Source organism: Pristiophorus japonicus, chromosome 7 (genome assembly GCF_044704955.1).
Source record: "Pristiophorus japonicus isolate sPriJap1 chromosome 7, sPriJap1.hap1, whole genome shotgun sequence".
NCBI lineage: Eukaryota > Metazoa > Chordata > Chondrichthyes > Pristiophoridae > Pristiophorus > Pristiophorus japonicus.
The window spans coordinates 45,633,885-45,639,884 of NC_091983.1; positions in this window are offsets into that span (position 1 = coordinate 45,633,885).

Below are 6,000 nucleotides of genomic sequence, written 5' to 3' on the forward strand. Positions count from 1 at the left end.
CTGTCTAATGCAGCAATGTGTGGCATGCTGAGAAAGTCCGCAAATGTCGCCAGCTGTGGCCTGAAAAGAACCCGAGGCATAGAACGACAGTGCCACGGTGACTTTGACCTCAACAGACAGTACAGTACTGATGGTGCTGGCAGGCTGCAGATCTCCCCTTATCAGCTGGCATACCGCAGTGATAACCACTTTGTGGAAGGACAGTCCTCAAAGGCAGGTGGCGTTGGGCAAATAGAGACATAAGAACATAAGAACATAAGATTTAGGAACAGGAGTAGGCCATCTAGCCCCTCGAGCCTGCTCCGCCATTCAACAAGATCATGGCTGATCTGGCCGTGGACTCAGCTCCACTTATCCACCCGCTCCCCATAACCCTTAATTCCCTTATTGGTTAAAAATCTATCTATCTGTGATTTGAATACATTCAATGAGCTAGCCTCAACTGCTTCCTTGGGCAGAGAATTCCACAGATTCACAACCCTCTGGGAGAAGAAATTCCTTCTCAACTCGGTTTTAAATTGGCTCCCCCGTATTTTGAGGCTGTGCCCCCTCGTTCTAGTCTCCCCGACCAGTGGAAACAACCTCTCTGCCTCTATCTTCTCTATCCCTTTCATTATTTTAAATGTTTCGATAAGATCACCCCTCATCCTTCTGAATTCCAACGTGTAAAGACCCAGTCTACTCAATCTATCATCATAAGGTAACCCCCTCATCTCCGGAATCAGCCTAGTGAATCGTCTCTGTATCCCCTCCAAGGCTAGTATATCCTTCCTTAAGTAAGGTAACCAAAACTGCACGCAGTACTCCAGGTGCGGCCTCACCAATACCCTATACAGTTGCAGCAGGACCTCCCTGTTTTTGTACTCCATCCCTCTCGCAATGAAGGCCAACATTCCATTCGCCTTCCTGATTACCTGCTGCACCTGCAAACTAATTTTTTGGGATTCATGCACAAGGACCCCCAGGTCCCGCTGCACTGCAGCATGTTGTAATTTCTCCCCATTCAAATAATATTCCCTTTTAATGTTTTTTTTTCCAAGGTGGATGACCTCACATTTTCCGACATTGTATTCCATCTGCCAAACCTTAGCCCATTCGCTTAACCTATCTAAATCTCTTTGCAGCCTCTCTGCGTCCTCTACACAACTCGCTTTCCCACTAATCTTTGTGTCATCTGCAAATTTTGTTACACTACACTCTGTCCCCTCTTCCAGGTCATCTATGTATATTGTAAACAGTTGTGGTCCCAGCACCGATCCCTGTGGCACACCACTAACCACCGATTTCCAACCCGAAAAGGACCCATTTATCCCGACTCTCTGCTTTCTGTTAGCCAGCCAATTCTCGATCCATGCTAATACATTTCCTCTGACTCCGCATACCTTTAACTTCTGCAGTAACCTTTTGTGTGGCACCTTATCAAATGCCTTTTGGACATCTAAATACACCACATCCATCGGTACATCTCTATCCACTATGCTCGTTATATCCTCAAAGAATTCCAGTAAATTAGTTAAACATGATTTCCCTTTCATGAATCCATGTTGCGTCTGCTTGATTGCACTTTTCCTATCTAGATGTCCCGCTATTTCTTCCTTAATGGTAGCTTCAAGCTGCTTCAAGCTGCTTCTCCCTGTACTTGCGGGGGGTGTTAAGTCTGGTCCTCCTCATCAGTCTAGCATGTCTTACATTGGGCACATAATGCTGTGGAGCATACCTTCAGCAATCTTGAGTCTGCTGCATGTAATTGGTCACCAAGATAGGATGAGAAAGTGTTATATATGTAAACCTGTAAATACCTTGTTTAACCACCAGAGGGCTCATCTCTGGAGTCCCAAGGGATCCCACAATCCCTTGGGAGCACCTGTCCATAAGGAGGCCTCACACGCTGGAGAGGCACTCTGGAGTCCTGTAATAAAGGACTACGGTCACACCTTATTTTGAGCTCACAGTATCTGGTCAGACTCTTTATTCAATACATAACTGGCGACGAGATACAGATGACGAACCCCACCGCAATGATGCAGAGAACAGTGGGCATCTTGAAGAACTTTTCGGAGGGAGATGATTGGAAAACCTTCATGGAGTGACTCCAATACTTCGTGGCCAACGAGCTGGAAGGAGGAGCGAACGCTGCCAAAGAAGGGCCGACTCTCCTCAGCGTTTGCGGGGCACCAATGTATGGCCTCATGAAAAATCTGCTTGCTCCAGAAAAACCCACAGAGAAGTCATATGATGATTTGTGCACACTGGTCCGAGAGCATCTAATCCCGAAGGGTGCATCTAATCCCGAAGGAAGGCATTTTCTTGGCTTTTACCCCATATCCATTCATCTTCTTTACGCAGTAAAGAGTGCAGTGGTTCGAACAGTGTGCTAAGACCTGGTAAGAAGTTACCAAAGTAGTTCAGGAGTCCAAGCAACGACCGCAGCTCCGTCACATTCTGTGGGCTCGGTGCGTTCTCGATTGCCTCCGTCTTCGAATCGGTGGGCCCGATGCCGTCTACCGCGATTCTTCTCCCCAGGAACTCCACTTCAGGCACCAGGAAAATGCACTTCGAGCATTTTAACCTGAGCCCCACGCGATTAAGCCAACTAAGAACTTCCTCCAGATTCTGCAGATGCTCGACGGTGTCCCGACCTGTAACCTAGATGTCGTCCTGGAAGACTACGGTACGCGGGACCAACTTCAGCAAGCTTTCCATATTCCTCTGGAATATCGCCACGGTTGATCGAATCCCAAACAGGCATCTGTTGTAAATGAAGAGACCTTTCTGTGTGTTGATGCAGGTGAGGCGCTTCGATGATTCCTCCAGCTCCTGCGTCATGTAGGCCGAGGTCAAGTCCAGCTTCATGAACGTTTTTCCTCCCGCCAGCGTCGCAAATAGGTCGTCTGCCTTTGGTGGCGGGTATTGATCCTGCAGGGACAAACGATTGATAGTTACTTTGTAATCACCACAGATTCTAATGCTGCCATCTTCCTTGAGGACTGGAACAATCGGACTGGCCCACTCGTTGAATTCGATCGGTGAAATGATGTCCTCTCGTTGCAGCCGGTCCCGCTCAATCTCCACCCTCTCTCTCATCATGTACGGTACCGCTCTCGCCTTGTGATGGATGGGTCGCATCCCCTGAATCAGGTGGATCTGCACTTTTGCTCCTTGGAATTTCCCGATGCCTGGTTCAAACAGCGAGGGGAACTCGTTTAGGACCTGGGCACATGAAGTGTCGTCGATGGACGAGAGCGCTCAGATGTTGTCCCAGTTCTAGCGTATTTTCCCCAACCAACTCCTGCCGAGCAGCGTGGGGCCATCGCCCGGTATCACCCAGAGTGGTAACTTGTGCACTGCTCCATCGTAGGAGACCTTTACAGTAGCACTGCCAATTACAGGAATCAGTTCATTTGTATAAGTTCTCAGTTTAGTACGAATGGGAGTCAGAACTGGCCTTGAGGCCTTGCTGCACCACAATTTATTGAAAGTCTTTTTGCTCATTATGGACTGGCTCACGCCCATGTCCAGCTCAATTGATATTGGGAGAACATTTAAATCAACCTTCAGCATTAGCAGGGGACATTTTGTGGTAAATGTGTACACCCTATATACCTCTGCCTCCTCGGTCTGTGGCTCTGGTTCATCGTGATATACTGTGGATCTGTCCTCCTCTTTGCAGGATTAGCAGGGTTTGCAGCTCACCTGCACTTACGTTGGAGGTGTCCCATTGTTCCACAGACCTTGCAAACGTATCCTTTGAAGCGGCTTGAATGGAAACGATGATCACCGCCGCAGCGCCAACAAGGTGTTAATGGCCTAGAACTCATCACCCTTGATGGTGGACTCTGAGATATCTGCGGACGTGCAGCTGCAGGCATGTGAGTCCTGCCCTGTACGTTACGATTTGAAAACAACATTACTTTGTTCACAGTATTTGCAGCAGCACTTGTGTTCTGAGAGATTTGTTTGGTATTGTCACTGGTGGCAATGAACGCCTGGGCTATCGCTATGACTTTACTCAAGGTTGGGGTCTCTACAGTCAAAAGTTTGCAAAGTATTACTTCATGGCCAATGCCAAGTACAAAAAATCCCTGAGCATGTGCTCCAAGTGTCCTTCAAATTCACAATGTCCTGCAAGGCATCTTAGCTCGGCGACGTGGAAACATAGAAACATAGAAACATAGAAAATAGGTGCAGGAGTAGGCCATTCGGCCCTTCGCGCCTGCACCGCCATTCAATGAGTTCATGGCTGAACATGCAACCTCAGTACCCCATTCCTGCTTTCTCGCCATATCCCTTGATCCCCCTAGTAGTAAGGACTTCATCTAACTCCTTTTTGAATATATTTAGTGAATTGATGTAGCTCGCCACTTCCTGGCCTTCAGACCTCTTGCACGTGTAGAACCAGTATGCGTCGTCATAAGGTGTCGGGTGTGTATTGCAACAAGCTAATGAATCTGGAAATTGCAACCGGTTGCTTATGCATCTAGAAGTCTGTCTAAGGCTGAGAGGGCCTACAGCATGATCGAAAAAGAAGCGCTAGCGTGTGCTTATGGGATGAAGAAAATGCATCAATATCTGTTTGTGCTCAAATTTGAATGGGAAACTGACCATAAGCCACTTAATCCCTCTTTTCTGAAAGTAAGGGGATAAATATGAATTCATCGGCCCGCATCCAGAGATAGGCGCTCACGTTGTCCGCATACAACTACGCCATCCACCACAGGCCAGGCACAGAAAACTGTGCCGGTGCTCTCAGTAGGCTGCCATTGCCCACCACAGGGGTGGAGATGGCACAGCCTGCAGATTTAGTTAAGTTAATGGAAGCATTCGAGAGTGAGCAATCACCTGTTACTGCCCGACAGATTAGAACTTGGACGAGCCAGGATCCCTTACTGTCCTTAGTAAAAAAACTGTGCTCCACGGGAGTTGGTCTAGTGTCCCATTAGTGATGCAGGAAGAAATAAAGCCGTACCAGTGGTGCAAAGATGAAATGTCTATACAGGCAGACTGCCTTCTATGGGGTAATCGGGTAGTGGTACCCAAAAAGGGCAATGACACTTTCATCAATGACCTCCACAGTACCCATCCAGGCATTGTAATGATGAAAGCGATAGCCAGATCCCACGTGTGGTGGCCCGGCATCGATGCAGAGTCCTGCGTGCACAAAGGTAACATATGTTCACATTTAAGCAATGCACCCAGGGAGGCGCCACTAAGTTTATGGCCTTGGCCCTCCAAACCGTGGTCTAGGGTCCATGTCGACTATGCAGGCCCGTTCTTGGGAAAAATGTGCCAAGTGGTTGTAGATGCATACTCCAAATGGATTGAATGTGAGATAATGTCAGCAAGCATGTCTGCTGCCACCACTGAAAGCCTGCGGGCCTTGTTTGCCACGCACGGCCTGCCTGACATCCTTGTGAGTGACAATGGGCCGTGCTTCACCAGTGCCGAGTTCAAAGAGTTCATGACCCGCAATGGGATCAAACATGTCACATCTGCCCTGTTTAAACCAGCGTCCAATGGTCAGGCAGAGAGAGCAGTGCAAACCATCAAGCAGAGCTTGAAGAGGGTAACTGAAGGCTCACTGCAGACTCACCTATCCCGAGTTCTGCTTAGCTACCGCACAAGACCCCACTTGCTCACTGGGGTTCCCCCCCGCTGAACTGCTCATGAAAAAGGCACTTAAGACAAGGCTCTCGTTAGTCCACCCTGATCTACACGAACAGGTATAGAGCAGGCGGCTTCAACAGAATACATATCATGATCGCGCAAATATGTCACGCGAAATCGAGATTAATGATCCTGTATTTGTGTTGAACTATGGACAAGGTCCCAAGTGGCTTCCCAGCAGTGTCGTGGCCAAAGTGGTGAGTAGGGTGTCTCTGGTCAAACTTTCAAATGGACTCACCTAGATGAAACACTTGACCAAACCAAACTCAGGTTCACAGACTATCCAGAGCAACCCACAATAGACTCTACCTTTTTTGACCCTCCAACACACACACC